The following is a 19,254-nucleotide window of genomic DNA, read 5'->3' on the forward strand; positions in this document are numbered from 1 at the left end:
ATGTGCACTGTTCCCAGAGCCATGGGAAGGATGTGTGGCTACCCTGAGAAAGCCTACAGCTAACCCTGGGGCCAAACCAGACTCACCTGCTGATGACATCAAGTGTGTCCTGGAGGTCCTTCACCTTCGAGGCGGAGTATTTTTTCTCCAAAGTTTCTAACACTTTCTATTGTCAGCGTTCCGTTGGTGGGGATATCGGAGTGCACCATCGATGCTGCCATTGGTGTGGAGTGTATGCCCCACTTTTCTTCCGCCCAGGATAGCTAATACTGAGATGCCAGTGGGATCGCATCTTAAGAGGCCTGGGATGCTGTGACCAGACCAGCTACGCTGACGCCCCTACTGAACTGCACAAAGCCATGGTCTCTGTGATCGCGGATCCTCCTAGTAAGGATGCTGCAGCTGTTCTGTCTTCTCAGCGGGAGTGCAACGCTGAGGTGGAAGCCATGCAGTTTTCTTCTATTCCATCCAGGGCTCCTGCTGTGTCACCTCCAGCAGTGTCTGCTTCATCGATGGAGGCTAATGCAGAGCCATGCTCACTTATCACCACTGTTGTGCTATTAATGAGGCCAAAGCACCAGAGTCTTGAGAAAATCTTGAGGCATCGGTTCCTGTTCCACTTCTTACTTCTGCAGAGGTCTCGGCCTTGAGAGCTGCTATTGGCCAGGGTGATCAAAGGTGAGTGAAGAGCCGGGATATATATGTTTCTCTCCGGTTGCCTCAGGACTCTCCTGTGGCTCTTGGGTTGGTGAAGGACTTTAAGACCCAACCCCTGGGGAAAACAGACACTGCCCTGGAGAAAACGGACAATGCTGATGAGATTGTATCTGAACAATATGACAATGTGATAACTCCCCGATGTATGTCTCCCATGTCCCATGTGGTTCATAAGCCTCTGAGTCCTCGGTCCACATCTCCCCCTGTAGCAGCCATATCTCCAGAGTGATTATAATGTTGCACGTCCAGGCACATGTTTGGTAATGTCTGGAAGTTGCTGGAGTGGTCGCATGTTCAGTTGATTGACATGTGACATGTTTTAGTTATGCCCAGTTACTGGGGCAGATTAAGTGCCACTCTATTGATATAAAAAGGTGGAATCCACCTTAATTTATTCAGGCCTCAGATACCATCATCCCCAGATAAGATCCCTAACATCAGGAGATCTCCAGGTCCACCTGGCCTGTGGGGTAAGAAGCAAGCACTTTATTATTTTCCAGGCAGGAAACGTTTGCTCAAGAATAGGGTCCCACCATATGGAATAGGAGGTATTCTGCCACCAAAAAGGTAAAGGAGAAAAGCTTCTCTATACCCAGACTTCCTGGTGAAGATACTTAAGAATGTGATTCCGGTGGGGCTGAGCCGCAATACTGTGCATTGATGTAAGAAGAAAGCCTTTACTCAGGATTAAGTAGGGTCCTGGGAGTGAGTGCTATGTCTGGTTTAAGTCGGGATCAGACATGGACTTCTGCCAATAGTAAGATAGTAAGACGTGAATAATAAGTATATGCTACCACCTGTCCTGATGTTGCTGTGCTTCTGCTGCTAAATAAAGTGCTCCAAGTTAAAAGTTCCTGGCGCCTGTTCTATTTTTGTTCATCACTCCACAATTACAGTCAGGCCTGAACCCATTGAGAGTTTACCCTGGGAAAGAAGGTAACCCACTGAGCTGACACACCTGGACCAGGTGCAAAATCCGGTCCAGGCAAAAGACTGTTTATTTACAGATGTGGCCTGTTTGTATCCAGGGTTTTCCTGACCTGAGCATGTCCCTAACGTGAGATTTCCCAAGATTTTATGCAAGTTATCCGCGATTTAACCTGGGTGGAGTGAGACCTGAAGGCGGGCAGAAATTCGATATGTGGCATTAAATGCAATACAAGCCAGAATCTCAAGTCGGTGATCGTGAGTTTGTGTGTCCCCTCATGTCTTAAAACGTTTCAAAACAATGTAACCAGTGAACACTTTATACATGCTGACAAGGGCTACTGTAGGTTAGACACTCGCTGTACTGCATGGTTCATGCTGATGAGGGCTAAAGTAGGTTGAGTGACACTCACTGAACTGCATGCTGAACGTGCACTGCCTGGTACATGCTGACAAGGGTTAGGTTAAGTGATACTCACTGTACTGCATGGTTCATGCTGACAGGGGCTACAGTAGGTTGAGTGACACTCGCTGTACTGCATGCTACATGCTGACAAAGGCTAGAAAACATTAGTAATTTATGTCCAGTACTAGTGTAAGTGTATTAAATGTACTTCTAAAGAGCAATGAAACAGTGAATACTTAATAAAACAAAACTTATTTTTTATGAGATGAAAACTTACTGCAATCTGTGTGTATCAGTACTGAAGTCTGATTGTACACATATACTGTACTTTAGATGTTCATAATGAGAAGGGCAAGTTTGGTCACTTTTCCTGCGCTTCTCGCAAAGTATTTTTCCTGTATGCTATGCGGGAGGTCTGTTGGCATTGCCTGGGATCGTGTCCGGATCGAGTTGCATTTGAAGCTGTACTCTCCTGGGTGCTGTGGGTCGTGCAGCAGGTGTGCTTAATTCACTGGGCGAGGATAGATGGTCTGTTGGGCTTTGCATTTGCATCAGTAAACATCTGGGTGCAGCAGGAGTTTGTGGAAGAGGTGTGGAGAGGTGAAGAGTCCAAGGTACGTAGCAGGGTCAGGCAACAGCAGGATCAACAGACAAGACAAACAGGGCAAGGCAAACAAGGCAAGGCAGGATATACAGGAATAGGATGTAGCAAGGTACAGCGTCACACAAGACTATGCTCAGCAATGAGTGTCTGGAGCAAGAGGGTATACAGTATAAAGGGAGATCCTCCAATGAAGAGCCAGGGCGGAACCAGGAAACCGAATCCTTTAGGCTGCTGGTGCACACAAGTGTGCCCTATGATGCAGCCTGATCAAGAATGGAGGCGGGGCCGAGTGCGCGCCAACCTGCGTGCATCACTGAGGTCAGGGGGCGGAGACCGGAGTGCAAGTCACTCCCACGCCGGTCCTGTCCGTCACCAAGATGGGGGCAGAGACTGGGGCGTGAGTCAGAGGGGAGGCTGGATGAGCGCAGTCGCTGCGCGCCAGAGCGAGGAGCAGAGATGAAGCCCGCAGGCGGGCAGACAGGCCGCGCAAGGTCGGTGCACACGTAACGGGGCCGTGAGACTGCGCATCCTGGGTGTCCGTGGCAGCAGGTTTTTCCAGGTGAGGAGATGGCCTCCAGCCGTCAGGATGGCGGATATTCACATGTGCCTTGTCTTGGCAGTGTGCAGGCCAATTCCGGTGGTAGATGGCATTCCTCCAGGTCACCCTCCTGCTCCTGCGTCGGACATACAGGGGTAGGGACAGAAACAAAATAATACAGCCCAGCAATGTCATAGTTTTTTTTGCCCATGCCCCTCTCTATCCCCTCCATTCTCGCCAAAAATTGATCCAACTTTGCCTCCATTCTTTCCCTGTAATGCTGTGTTGTGTTGCAAATTCTTCCATAATCACTTAAAGAATCCAGTATGTGACCTACGGAACTCAGGCTCACAAAAGGTGTGAGGGTGGAATTGTGTTCTCTCTCTAAGAGGCTGTGTGCTTCAGTTGTCAGAGGGACATCTGGTTGTGCATTAGTGCGACAAGGGACTTCTGGTTCGGCGTCTGTTGTCAGTGGGTCTTCTGCTTGAGCATCAGTGAGACAGGGGATGTCTGGTTTGGCTTCTGTTGTCAGTGGGTCTTCTGCTTGTGCATCAGTGCGACAGGGGATGTCTTGTTCGGCTTGTGTTGTCAGAGGGCTGTATGGTTGTGCTTCAGAGTGGCAGGGGACGTCTGGTTTGGCTTCTGTTGTCAGGTGGGCATCTGGCTGTGCATAGCTGGTGCTGGGGACTTCTTGTTCATCTTCAGCTTGGGTAGACCGAGGGTCGCCTAGTTCGGCACCGTTCGCTTTAACCCATTTAACGTCCTTATGTATGACAGTTCCAATATTCTTCCTGCAAACGCCTGGTCCAGGATATTTTGCCTTGGGAAATTGTATTGCCTTTTCTTTAGGATCCGTAGGCTTTCTGGAAATTTTTGCCTTTGCCATGCTAACTGCTGCTGCATTTCTCTTTCTATTCTCAGGGACAGCAGCAGTTAGACGCTTGTTGCATGTGTAGAATTTTGACTGATCCATGTCAGAAGATTAAGCACAATACAGTATCTGGACAGAAAAAAGTTCTTTCAGAGACAGAACAGCCATTAAGGGAGGTCGACCATTTTAGGCACTGTATCCCCAACTCCATGGTACAGTACATACTGTACAGTACTTCACTGTACGTTCACTGTGCTTCGTTTAATTTCTTTTCAAAAGCAGCAATTCCCAGAACAGTTATTTCAAAGGAGACAAGCATGAAAATATGGCAGATGTACCTGAAAGGACATCAAATAAGAAATATCCAAGCCTGGTTACATAGCTCGGGCGTCAATGTCGCTCATAGCTGTGTCAGATATCATGCCCATGCAAAGACTAAAGTTATAAAGAGGATTCGCTCGGACAGAGTAAGTACTGTACAGTATAGGCAGTCTAAATGTATTTTATTGAATGAGAATATTATTGTTTCTGTTCCCTTCTTTCTCCATTATCCCCTCTCCCTCTTCCCCTTCTCCTTTGTTTCTTGTAACACTTTTTGGCAAAATTATGAAGAAATAAAAAATGTTTATCCATTTTCAGATTTAACTTCAGTTGTGTGACTAATACGTATGCACACTTGTAATCGTTCACATTTCGGTACGATTGTAGGATGGCAAAGCGACTTGTTGATGAGATCAGCAATTCAAATGATGAACATTGTGCTGCTGCAGTTTTGCAAATTCTAAGAAGTTCTGCAGCAGGATCATAACCTGACAATGTCTGAGTCCAGCATCAGGAGAATGTGACACAATCTTGGAATTCTATGGTTTTACATATCAGGACATAATAACAACCATCTGTTCCTTAGCAGGTCTTACAATTAGGTAAATATAACCTCAGATGAAAAACAACACATGACATATTACACAGTGTCATGATTTATTTAACAAAAATAAAGCCAAAATGGAGAAGCCATGTGTGAACAACTAAGTACACCCTTACTGCTTCCATAGGAATTAAGATGCTAAGTAGCAGACAGGTGCTGCTAATCAAATGCCTTTGATTAATTGATCATCAGCAAGTGTGACCACCTCTATAAAAGCCAAAGTTTTAGCTGGTCTGGAGCATGCAGGTGTGTGTTAACACAATGCCAAGAAAGAAAGACATCAGCAATGATCTAAGAGAAGCAATTGTTGCTGCCCATCAATCTGTGAAGGGTTATAATGCCATTTCCAAACAATGTAAAGTCCATCATTCTACAGTGAGAAAGATTATTCAAAAGTGGAAAACATTCAAGACAGTTGCCAATCTTCCCTGGAGTGGACGTCCCAGCAAATTCACCCCAAGGTTAGACCGTGCAGTGCTCAGAGAAATTGCAAAAAAAACAAGAGTTACATCTCAGACTCTATAGGCCTCAGTTAGCATGTTAAATGTTAAAGTTCATGACAGTACAATCAGAAAAAGACTGAACAAGTATGGTTTGTTTGGAAGGGTTGCCAGGAGAAAGCCTCTTCTCTCTAAAAGAACATGGCAGCACGGCTTAGGTTTGCAAAGTTGAATCTGAACAAACCACAAGACTTCTGGAACAATGTCCTTTGGATAGATGAGACCAAAGTGGAGATCTTTGGCCATAATGCACAGCGCCATATTTGGCGAAAACCAAACACAGCATATCAACACAAACACCTCATACCAACTGTCAAGCACGATGGTGGAGGGGTGATGATTTGGGCTTGTTTTGCAGCCACAGGACCTTTCAGTCATTGAGTCGACCATGAACTCCTCTGTATACCAAAGTATTCTAGAGTCAAATGTGAGGCCATCTGTCCGACAGCTAAAGCCGAAATTGGATCATGCAACAGGACAATGATCCCAAGCACACCAGCAAATCTACAATAGAATGGCTGAAAAAGTAAAGAATCAAGGTGTTGCAATGGCCCAGTCAAAGTCCAGACCTCAACCCGATTGAAATGCTGTGGCTGGATCTTAAGAGAGCTGTGCATAAACAAATGCTCACAAACCTCAATGAACTGAAGCAACGTTGTAAAGAAGAGTGGGCCAAAATTCCTCCACAACGATGAGAGAGACTGATAGTCATACACAAAACGATCACTTCAAGTTATTGCTGCTAAAGGCGGTTCTACAAGCAATTGAATCATATGGTATACTTAGTTTTTCACACATGGCTTCTCCATTTTGGCTTTATTTTTGTTAAATAAATTATGACACGGTGTAATATGTTAATATGTCGTGTTGTTGTTCATCTGAGGTTGTATTTAACTAATTTTAAGACCTGCTAAGGAACAGATGATTATTATGTCCTGATATGTAAAACCATAGAATTAAAGAGGATGTACTTTCTTTTTCACACCAGTGTGTGTGTGTGTGTGTGTGTGTGTGTGTGTGTGTGTGTGTGTGTGTGTGTGTGTGTGTGTGTGTGTGTGTGTGTATATATATATATATATATATGTGTGTGTGCATATACATATACAGCTAAACCCCGTTATAACGCGGTCCTTGGGGGCTACAGAATGAGACCGCGTTATAACCAGGATCGCGTGAACATTTCAGCGCGCTAGGATTTACCAGCATCTAGATCTCTCTACTCTTTGCTTTCAGCTCTCTCCTCGCTTCATAGGGCTGTGTCCATGTGCTCTCCTCTCTGCAGCTGTCAGCTCTCATGCGTGGCGTCGCAGAGGAGGGTCACATGATACAACACACAACAACAAGAACATGCTATTATTATTATTATTATTATTATTATTAATCTGCAGTACTCATACTGTATGTGTAAAAAAAACCTACATTATTCTAAATTTGCTGTTGAGTTTCCTTAACTTGGCCTTAAATAATTAACAAAAACACTGTTAAACATGCTACCCTGAGAGGCGCATGCGCGACAGCTAGCTGTATGGACATGTGAGCAGAGAGCTCCGTTCACAGCCGGCAGCAAAATAAATAAATAAAGCACATAAACGCTTACCGGACAAACCCCCACAGCCTGCTAAACAAGGACAGATGTCGAGGGCAACGCGTTCGAAGCGGACCTCGTCTGTCCTAACAGACTACTTTGCAAAAGGGGATGCGGGCGCGCCAAAAACCAGGAGGGGCCTGCTCAAAGTGGCACAGAGTCAGAGGAGGAAGAAAGGGAAGAACACAGCAGGGATGATAAAATAATGCGAAGAAGGGACATGCGGGAGTTCTGTATGGACATCAAGCGGTGCTTCCAGTCAGAACTGGCTGCGCTGAGGGCGGATTTGGGCAGCATAGGGGTCAGAACGGACTCCCTAGAGAGAAAACTTGACTCCTCCATTAAGGCCCAGCATAAAACTGACAAACAAGTGGCCCAGCTGAAAGAAGTGGTGCGGGACCTCACCGACAGGCAGGAGGACTCGGACAACCGTGACCGCCGCAACAACGTGCGGATCTGGGGGGTCACAGAAGAAGAGACTGATCCGGAGGACTTCATGGGCAGATGGCTGCAGCAGCTCATGCCAGAGAAACCGGAACGCGATACCCATCTAGACCGGTGCCATTGAGCCCTCCGATCGAGGCCACAACCCGGAGACCCACCCCGCGATATCATAGTCCGCTTTCATTTCTTTAAGACTAAAGAGATCTTTGTCAGATGACCCGGAATGAGACGCTATTTGAAGGCCACAAGATGCAGGTCTTCCAGGACATCTGCCCTGCCACCCTCCTCAAACGTAAACAGATTACACCCATCACAAATGTGCTCCGCGATGAGGGGGTGTGATATCGTTGGCTGTATCCGTTTGGACTAATGGTGATCCGAAACGGTGCCTCGCACACCTTGAGGCGGCTGGAGGAGGGGGGGAGCTTCTTAGCCAAACTAGGGCTACAAGACAAGGCCCCCGACGAGGCAGCTGGTGAAAACGTACCCCCGGACCCAGCCTGGAAGGAGGCTGGGAAGGCAAGCAAGAACAGGCAGCCCCTCAGCCCTAAGTCCTAAGTGAGGGAAACTAGCAAAATCCGTTCAACCGGCTTACCTTTCATCATTCCAATTCCCACCGTTGCGGCTCCACTGTTGGGAGCCCTTATTGGTACCGATTGTTCCAAGTTACAAATAGCTCTGAGCCACCTCCTCAGCCCAGCAGCGCTGCTCCACGTCTGGCGGCCATCTTGGATTCACTCCGACTGATCACGCGGCCGGGGGCGGCCCCGGGTGACGTCACAGAGGAGGAGCTGACGGATCCCGCGAGAAGACCTGCCCGGAGGCGGCAAGGGTCCTCCAAGATGGCGGCAGCATTGACCGATGGAGGCGAAGTTACAGCTACAAGCTACAAGGGCCGAGAGGAGCGGAGGAGAGGCCCTAAGAGGAGAATGTCCGGGACAGGAAGAGAACTGGGGACACATGATTCTGAGAGGGGGGGAATGGGAGGCAGGAGGAAAGGGGAAGTTTAAGGTCGGGGCGGTCAGCGGGGGGGAGCAATCTCAAGAGATGGGTAGTAGGGACCCTGGCACAAAGGAGTAGCGAGTGGGGACAGAGGGGGAGGGCGGGAGTAGGGGGGTGGAGGAAGTGAGAGGGCAGTGGCGGAAGGTGGGTAAAGAGGCAGATGGAAGGGCAGGGACAAAAGGAGGGGATAGAGTGGAGGGACAGGTGAGAAAGGAGGGGAGAGACAGGAGCAGGATGGGGGGGTAGGATAAAGAGGGTGGGTAGAATGGATGGACTGGAGGGTGAAGAGGGCAAGAGATGGTGGTGCGGAGACGTGGGGATGCAGAGGGGAGTGGAACGGGAGATAGGCACACAAGGGCAGACTGCTGGTAAAGGCTATTAGGCCCCAGAGGAGTATGAGTAGGAAGCAGCATGGGAGGCCATGGGGACCCAAATAGAGGGCTAGGGACGGTAACCCAATTCAGCTAAGGGGAGGGGAGGAGGTAGGGGTAGGTTCTGTTACTTAGTTATGCACGCAAACAAGTTTTACGGGGGAGGTTCACGACGGTAAATTATCCCATTTAGTAGTGCTTGAGGATTGCTCACGGCAAGCAATAATATGTACATAACGTTATGATTCGACTGCCGGCCGGGACTCAGGTCTGGCCGTCGCTGTGCGTCTACAGACTCGGGCCGGGTTGGATGCCCAGGTAGCCGAGAAAGTCCTTGGGAGAGGGTGGAGTAGCAGAGCCCGGTGTAGGAGAGGAGGGAGGCAGGGGCTCTCGTGGAAATTCACCAACCCAAAGGCAAGGGGGGGGCATGGTGGTCTAAGACCACAATTGCCTCTTCCACATTGTTTTTCATGTTGTTGTTGTTTTCTTCCTTGTATGTGTCCTATGTCCTATATGTTTCTCCCCTGCCCTCCCCCCCCCCCCCACTCCTGCCGAAGTGGTATCTCGCCGACATTGAGCGCATCGCTGTGCACTGCAGAGAAGCTGAGTCCAGCCGGGGAGCACCGGTCACACCAAAGTACGACACTCAGGACGAGAGGTGAGACTACACAAACCCCATGCCATTAACATTTATCTCACACAATGCCAAGGGACTGAACTGTCCTCGTAAGAGGAAAATAGCACTCACTGATTACAAGAGAAAAGGCGCGGATATTGTATTATTACAGGAAACACACTTTAGCACCACCAGCTTCCCCAAATATTTCGATAAGCAGTTTAGACAAGTATACCTAGCTTCCGCGCAGGTGAAAAAACGCGGAGTAGCAATACTGATACACAACAGGGTTGGGCTGGTGGTTGATGAGGTGAAGAAGGACAAAGAGGGTAGGTTCCTGTTACTCACAGGGTCCATTAACCAGCAACCGATAACGATCGCCGTAATATATGCCCCTAATGGATAAGACCCGGCCTTCTTCGCATCATCCTTTGCAACTATCCGCAAACACGCTAAAGGAGCCTTAATTGTAGGGGCCGATTTCAATACAGCGTTGAACGCATCCCTAGACCGCTCAGGTTCCCACAAGTGTCGGGCAGACCCCGTAACCAAGGCCCTGGAGCAGGGGTTATGAGATCTGCAGCTGGTCGATATTTGGAGGGAACTCCACCCACTAGTCAGAAACTACACTTTCTACTCACATCAACACGACTCATTCAGTAGAATCGATTACTTCTTTGTCTCTAGTAGACTGGTCCCAAAGATCGCCCACACTGGGATCCACGATATTTCGTGGTCTGATCATGCACCCATAGAGCTACGGTGCTCACAGATAGGGCTGGACAGGCCAGGAGCAAACTGGAAATTAAACGAATCCCTTTTAAAAATCCCGGACCTACAGTTCAGGATCGGGGATGAAATCCAAAATTTCTTTAGAGAAAACAAGGGAAGCGTTCGCTCCCACATAACCCTCTGGGAGGCACACAAAGGAACACTAAGAGGGATTTTGATTAGTCTAGCGGCCAAAAAGAAAAAGGAGAGCAACGCGAAAATTATGAAAGAACAGTCAGAGCTAAAGACCTTGTGGGATAAATATAAGAGCGCCCCAGATCCTACCATCCGTCAACAGATTGGTGACACTCAGACTAAATTGAATCTACTCCTTACCTCCTAGGCGGAGAAATCGTTGAGTTGGTCTAAGAGGAGATTCTTTGAAAAAGCAAACAAACCAGATACCCTGCTCGCTAATATGATTAGCGCCAAAACAAATAACTATAATATCCAGGCCTTAAGGCTGGAGTCAGGCGAGACCACGGCCAACCCCCAAAAAATTGTAGCGGAATTCAAAAATTATTATGCGAAACTATATGACGGGGGCAAAGTAGCCCACTCGACTGGTACGGACAAAGCCCTAAAAGAGTTCTTGAGGGGCTCGAATCTACCGGGTCTGGACAGGTTGGATAGAGAGGTAATGGGTAGTGACTTTACAACGGAGGAAATATCGGAGGTTATCAAAAACCTAAAACCCTCTAAAGCCCCGGGTCCCGACGGTTTCTCGAATCTTTATTACAAGAAATTCAGAAAATATCTAACCCTGCACCTCCTTAATATGTTTAATCAAGTGCTGGGAGGTAGCCCTTTTCCCCAACATATGCTCCAGGCGTCCATCTCAGTAATACACAAACAGGGAAAGGACCCATTGGACTGTAAAAGCTACAGACCAATATCCCTGATTAATTCGGACATTAAAATTTACGCAAAACTTTTGGCCAATAGATTGGGTCTCATCCTACCCAGACTGGTGCACCCAGATCAAGTCGGGTTTGTCGACAGTCATCAGATAACACTCGACGAATCATTGATCTGTTAGAAATAGCTAATGCCAGATCAATACCAGTAATGGCGCTCAGTCTGGATGCGGAAAAAGCTTTTGATAGGATAGACTGGCCATATCTAGAGGCCACGCTTGGAGCATTTGGGATGGGACCCCTTCCAAATTAAGAGCGGAATGAGGCAGGGCTGCCCGCTCTCCCCCCTCCTCTTTGCATTGTGTATGGAGCCATTGGCTGCCCAGATACGCGATAGCAAAGACATCACGGGTATTGACATTGGAAACCAGTCGCATAAGGTGGCACTGTATGCGGATGACGTGTTCCTGACAATATCTAGACCCCTTACCTCTCTACCAAACCTTTTTGACTTGTTGGGGAGATTTAACAGGATCTCCGGATTCAAAATAAACCAGTCCAAATCTGACGCTATGAATATTAAACTCCCCACACATATAGAGAAATTGATCGCCATAAACTTTAATTTCAATTGGCAACAGAAAAACATTAGATACCTGGGGATCAATGTCACTAAGTCCTATAATACGCTGTATCAGGCGAACTATCCCAAATTGGCGCAGACTCTGAGAGGGGACATTAAGAGATGGGCCACCCACAAAATGTCGTGGATCGGAAAGATCCATTGCGTCAAGATGAACCTGCTTGCATGCTTACTATTCCTCTTTCAAACCCTCCCAGTGCCAATAGGATTGAAGGATTTCCTCTCACTTCAATCAGCAATAGATAAATTTATCTGGGGAGGTAAGAAAGCGAGGGTGGGAAAACAAATTATGCGTAAAAGGACAGAAGCAGGCGGGTTAGCGGTACCTTGTTTGTTGTCCTACTACAAAGCGGCGCAATTATGCCAAATTGTGCAATGGCACACTAATCCAGACTCAAAAAGATGGGTCGCCCTAGAAAAGGAGCTATGCTCCCCTATGGCTCTGGAACACTTAATTTGGCTTCCCAAAAAGGCACGGTTAGGTGCCAAAATGCCGCTATCCTCCATGTCCAACTCACTCTCGGTTTGGGAGGCCACAAGGATGAGATGCAAGCTGACCCACAAAGCCTCAGGTATGACCCCATTATGGGACAATCCACTCTTTGCTATGGGTCGGACCAGCACAGACTTTACTATCTGGAAAAATAGCAAAATAAACAGGCTAATAGATCTGGAGGGGTTACGAGGCGTTCAGACATTCGATCTACTCAAAGAGTACCAAAACATCCCCACGCCGAGTTCTTTAGAAAACTCCAGCTCAGAGCGTTTTACCAGACAGTGCAGCCCCATACCCCAATGACGAATTTTGAAAAGCTCTGTCGTTCAGGGACATCCACCAAGGGACTCACATCGCAGATGTACAGGGAGGTAATCGGTTCTGCTAAGACAGTGACGGTCAAAACAGGATACATGACAAGATGGGAACAGGACTTAGGGGAGGAAATTGACTTAGAGGAGTGGACAAAAATTGTAATGGCGACATCAAAAAGCTCTATGTGCACGACTTTGAGGGAGAATGCATATAAAGTTATGATGAGGTGGTACCACACCCCCACTAAATTGGCTAAATTCCTGCCCAGCTACTCCCCATTGTGTCCAAGACAATGTGGACAACAGGCAGACTTGTTGCACATGCTGTGGTCTTGCCCCAAGATTACGCCGGTCTGGGATTCAGTTAACGATTGGCTAAATAGGATCCTAGGCACATCCATCCCTGTGGACCCATGGCGGTTCCTTTTGAACAGGCCGCAAAAAGGTCTCTCCAGGGGAGAAAATAAACTAGCGGTGTACTTCGCAATGGCAGTACGGGGGGAGATCGCAGCACGCTGGAAACAGAATGAAATCCCAATAATTGCAAAGATCAGGAACCGAATTTAGTCAGTTTGCCAGATGGAGAAATTGACGAGTCTGGTCAATGACACTGGCGCAAATTTCCTAAAAGTCTGGTCACCATGGCTGGCACAGACAGACATACAGGGGGGTAGATAGGGCCACGATTTGGCACTGATAGACGTAAATGCATTCTCCCATGAAGAGGCTCCGGGAAATCACGACGGTTTACGGGACCATGCAGGTCACAGACGGACAGAATTGGTGAGGCTCAGCGGACGCAAGCCGGGTACTCAGTTTTCTCAGTTGCAGAGAGCCAGCGGACGCACGTTTAGAAGCGGAACCACGGTCGGAGGACCTCCCCCCCCTACCCCCTCCATCCCCCTTCCCCTCCACCCCCTCCCGGCTGGGAGATAGATGTAGTCTGTCGGTTCGTCTGTTTGTCTGCCCCGTCTGTCCGAAGTATATTGTAACCACACATGCCGAATGTCTTTCACTGGAAGGAGGGGTGTTTTCCTCCATTGTATACTATGAATGTATGACATGTATGAGTTCAAAAAAATAAAAAAATTTAAGTTGAAAAAAAAACAAAAAAACATGTTACCCTATGAAATATTTTTTTGTTGGCTAGTTGTGAATCTTACAAACCTTGTAGAAATGTATATTTAACATTTTACTAGTAGTTTGACTCAATCCCCTGCTCCTGTTTCCTCTTGTTCCTGCTCTCTCACTTTCCATTTTTCTCTCTAAGCTTCACGTTTTTTTGGTATAGTGATTTGCTGGTTATTTATTCTGGCCAGTTCTGGGATTTTTGTGCATACTTCAGGGTCTCATATCTGGAGGGTTATAGCTATTTGATTAATTCATTCCTCCCTGTTTAGCTAATAGAAAAAAAGCACTATACCCTACTTTTTTCCCCTCCTATTTTAATGACTTTAATGTCCACTTCTTGACATTTTGAACTCTGCATTACAGGCTGAGTTTGATTTGTGAGGAGTGTTTCTATAGTTAATTACAGGCCGGTCTTCTGTGACTGATGCATTTTACACTTATAGTATTTTGATGTAATCCAGAGCAGTAGACTAAACCGTTTTTAATTTGTCCAACACGTTTTTAGTTAAAGCTCCATCAAATGAGTGACTGGAATCCCTCCAACATGGTTTCAAAAGTCACTTTGAAGAAGGTGTTTATTGGCAACATTCTCCTTGGTCACTACAGGAGGCCCCAAGGACCTGAGAAAAATCAATGTTGTTGAAATAGCATGCAAGACTGCAAGTGTTTACAGGCAGAATTAAAGTATTGTAATATGTATTGTGCTTTAAAAAAAAACTATTCAAGGTATGGTCCTAATGAATTTAGACGAAATGGAATAATATGTATATACTGTAATGGAGAACGGTGAATTCCTGCAAATATCAGAAATTAAAGAGTAATGGTATGATTATTTAGCATAATTCAATTGTGCTGTCTTGTACACAAAACAGTGCAATTTAGAATACTAAACACCCAATAAAACTGTGTCCCAAACAAATTGCAATATAGGTTGGAGGTAACGTACTACATCCCACTCCATTCAATAAGCTGAGAATTGAGGTACTGTAATGTACAGTAATTGCTTTGGGCAATAGAGATGTACTGGGAACCCCAGACCGAAGAGACAGAAGTATGGGGTGCAGCAGACATGGTGCCATCTCTAGGTGAATCCAGTAAAGAAGAATAAAATACTCAGCATAAGTTGTTTGTTATTCTGCTATACATGGGGCAACCTGAACAAACATTTAAGGTCGGTGTGCATTATCTTCTGAGAATTATTTTTTTCTGCCTTCTTTTGGTGGGTGATAAAGTAAATAAGTACATTCTACCCTTAATACTGTATGATCTGCTGCATGAAGACAAGGACAGAGGTTTCCATGGGATCCTTGAAATTCCTTGGAATCAACTAATATATAAACGTTTGACCACTTACTGCGGATTAATACTGGATTTCAGGAAACTGACACTTTAAAGTATAGTGCTCTTGATTCCCATGTGCATCAAGCAAAAGACTCAGGTTGGTTATTTATGCTCCACCAATATCTTCGATTCCTACTCCAAGTAGAGTCAGGGATCAAGTGCAGTAGTTTGTTCATGGGCTTTAACATTTTATATACTTTTGCTACCCATTTCCTTTTTCCTCTCTGTTTTTCTTTGTGGAGATGCACAGTTTGTGGGTCCCCAAAGGGTAAATAAAGAATGATCTATGTATAATCTAATCTTTGATTGAAGGCTAGATATAAAACTCCTTTTAGACAATGGTAAAGGTCTTGAATAAAAGGTGTGGACAGCATTTGTGAAGTTATTATTATCATCATCTTTTATTTATACTGCGCCAACTTATTTTGCAGAGCGGTACAGTGGGGGTACAGAGTGATATAAATTCCATACTGTGCCAAAGAGGGACAAACAAGTACAAACAGATACAAAAGGTAAGGAGGGCCCTGATCATGAGAGCTTACACTCTACAGACAAAATGTAAGGAGGAGAAAGGGTGCTCATGGCTTGGTCGCTCACAACATACACAAACAAGGGAAATGCACATGAAGAAGAATGGTCACAGCACTCCAAGCTAATATTAAAACATTCGCTTATTTTATTTTTATCATTAAAAATAGCAAATAAACAAAAATCTCAATGCAAAATTAACAAAATTATTCTAGTACCAGATGGGGATATTGATAGACAGGATTAGCGCTTCGGGTCCTCATGGGCCTTTTAACTGTCCAGGAGGCAGCCTATTACCTGTAATTTATTGGGTGAAAGATTTGGCATCTGATATCAGCATACCATCAGTGGAATTCTATAACAAGCTCGATACTGTGATTTTAAATTGCCCCTTTTTTTTTTTTACAAACTTTCTGTGCCATGCGGTTTTAACCCTGTTTTTTCATACCGAAACATTATTTTATCTCCCTTTTTACAGAAAAAAAATATTTTTCCTTTACAATATTTTCTGTCTAGTCTATTAGTATCACTACTTTTTGTAATGGTTTTATGGTAAATGCATGGACTCTCAAACTAAAAAACACCACGAGTGCAGAATTGAAAGTATTAAATGCAGATCAATTGTTCATCCAAGTGACACATTTTTGGAAGTTATCAGATCACTCCTTTCAAAATATTTTTTCCCCTACTTATTATATGTTGTCCAAAAAATAGATAGCTTCTTAAGTAAAGGCTTTAACAAAGATTTAAATTCAATCATCAACCTGAACATCAGGCCACTGGACAATCCAGTTGGCCCAGATAGATTACTTAGAACCAAATAGCCTTTCTAATTTATATTATAAAAAATGGGGCCTATTCTAGTAGCTTCGATAACTTTTCTGCCATCTGGAACGATGTGACATGTTCCCACCGAACGGGTTGTCATTTGTGTTATTACGGTATTCAGCAAGAATCTGAAAGCCTTTCAACAATTCACAAACCGTGAGGTAGGAAAATGCCAATACCGCTCGGGACAGCAGCGATGGTATCTCAGCCTTTCTTAAGATTCTCCCCCGTGCGATGTGGCTGCAGTCTATAGGAGCTTCAGAGAGAGCTGCACAGAGTGAGCCACATCTCCCTGCAGAGCTCTTACAGGTGATCGCAGAGTTTTTATTTACATTTTAATAACAGTGTACTATAGCAGGGGGTCTCCAGAGCTGAACTGCATTGATTTCAGCCTTGGGAACCCCCTGCTTCCTGAGTTACAGGCCCCGGGACGCGGGAGATTTAAACATTGCATATATATATATATTGTTATATTTTACGTATGTTTTAATACCTTTGTCAATATTTGATCAATAAATATTTTATTATTTTTCAATTGATCCTAGTTTAAGAGCCGTAGCAGTTGAATTCTCTGCAGGACTCATTTGGTTAGTACTCTCTCCCCTACATGCTAATGAGTGCATCTTTTGGAGGACCTTGCTGATTCTCTTTGGATCTATTTGTCTACATATTATATTTTCCTCCAATGCACTGTAACAATTTACTTATACCTATACTAATGTGTATTAGGTGAGCAGAATAATTATTTCACATACTTTTTGGTTAACCCTAATTGCAGAATTCATTTAAAATGTAAAATGTACATGTAACCACTCCATGTTAGAGGCTGCGGAATCTATGTACCAGGGCAAATTTAGAGCAAAGGAGAGTCTCCCTGAGGAGGGTAGAAAATGGCGGTGCACAGCGGTTCAACAGGTGCCTCACCCGTTCCGGAAGCAGGAAGTAAAACGGAAACTGGATGGCGATTTCAATAGAAAAATTTAATGAACAACAAGGACATCAATAAAAAAAGAAAAGTCATCTTGAAAAGGAACTCTGACGCGTTTTGTGCATCTACTGCACTTTGTCAAAGAGTAATAACCCTTCTCGGATGCAGGCATTTAAGGGAGATCTTCAACTGGAAGTCCCGCCTATCACTTGCTCATTGGTTCCTCTGTAATGGTACAAGGACCAATAGAGGAGCATGGCGAGTTGAATGGCAGTTCTGGCGGTGTATAGCGCTCCCTCCTTGTCAATGCACCATTGATAATACAAAAAAACATACAACAAGAACTTTATCCAACAAGAGCTGTCTTAACAAACAGGTCATTGTTACCCCCTCCATGTGAATACAGACGCGAATGAATATAAACCCAAAAGCGTATGCAATATATGGAGTGGAACAAATACACTTATTTTAATGAAAAAACGACCTATTTGAAAATAATTAAGAACTGATTTAAAACAAGTTAATAAAAGATGACAATTAGATCAATACATATAAATCTATGGACATAATTAAACCATAACTAATTCAATGAAAACATATCTCACAAACCATATTGACACTAAAACAAATTGCTAATTATATAATAATCTAACTTAAATTCATCAACTACGATAAGAGGATATATGTTGTTCATACCAATGATATGGATGATAATAAAAATCGATATTTAAATGGATATATTTTCAGTGTGATGGACTGATTTTTGAGGTGAGTATTCTATTGTTAAATTGTATATATCCTATAACAATCAATCAATCAGACGGGCTCTACTGTAAGTCTAACATATCAAGACATAATAAAAAGCTCAATTTGATGGAGAAGGGCTGTTCTTTATTACTAAATTTAGTCGCGAATCTGAAGATATAAAATCTATCATTAACAAACGTTGGCACATTTTGGAATTAGATACGGTCCTAAAACCATTGGTCCAGAGCCGACCGAAGTTTACCTTCAGGAAAGCAAACACTTTATCAACACACCTCTCTCCGAGTATGTTCGTCTCTCCTTCTAAACATACTAAATATTTTTTTCCTCCCAGAGGCTTCCACAAATGTGGCTACTGTTCTGTATGTAAATATGCTAAATCTATTAAGTCAATTGCATTCAAAGTTACCAACGACACATTTAGAATAAATCATTTGATCACTTGCAATATTGATCACGTGATTTATTCTTTGAAATGTGGTTGTGGGAAAATCTATATTGGGAGGACCATCAGACCATTAAAAATCCGGGTGATGGAGCACCTTAGATCTATTAAAAAAGGTGATATACGATTTCCCGTATCCAGACATTTTATAGGGTGCCCATAAGGTAAACTAGACTCCTTTTCATTTAGTGGTCTGGAATGTATTCCAATACATCCCAAAAAGGGTAATAGACTTAACACTCTTAACAAAAGAGAAATGTACTGGATCTTCACACTTAATGCTTTACATCCAGCAGGTATTAACACCGACTGGGAATTAAAGCATCTTTTGATATAGAGCCTAGATATGAGTTTCCCATTTGTACTTCAATTCTAACTCTTTTTGTGAACTGTGATGGTTATATTCTGGTCTTGAATTTGCTACCTGTGTGAATTTATGCTTGTATTGATTGATTGTTATAGGATATATACAATTTAACAATAGAATACTCACCTCAATAATCAGTCCATCAACTGATTAATATATCCATTTAAATATCGACTTTTATTATCATCCATATCATTGGTATGAACAATTGTTCCAGGTTGATCATTCTTTGCATTTTTATACATTTGTATTCTTTTGATCAATAGAGACGTTTATGGATATATATGTTACAAATGTAGATTTATCATTAATATCTATAGTTACAGCATATAGA

Source organism: Ascaphus truei, chromosome 1 (genome assembly GCF_040206685.1).
Source record: "Ascaphus truei isolate aAscTru1 chromosome 1, aAscTru1.hap1, whole genome shotgun sequence".
Classification (NCBI taxonomy): Eukaryota; Metazoa; Chordata; class Amphibia; order Anura; family Ascaphidae; genus Ascaphus; species Ascaphus truei.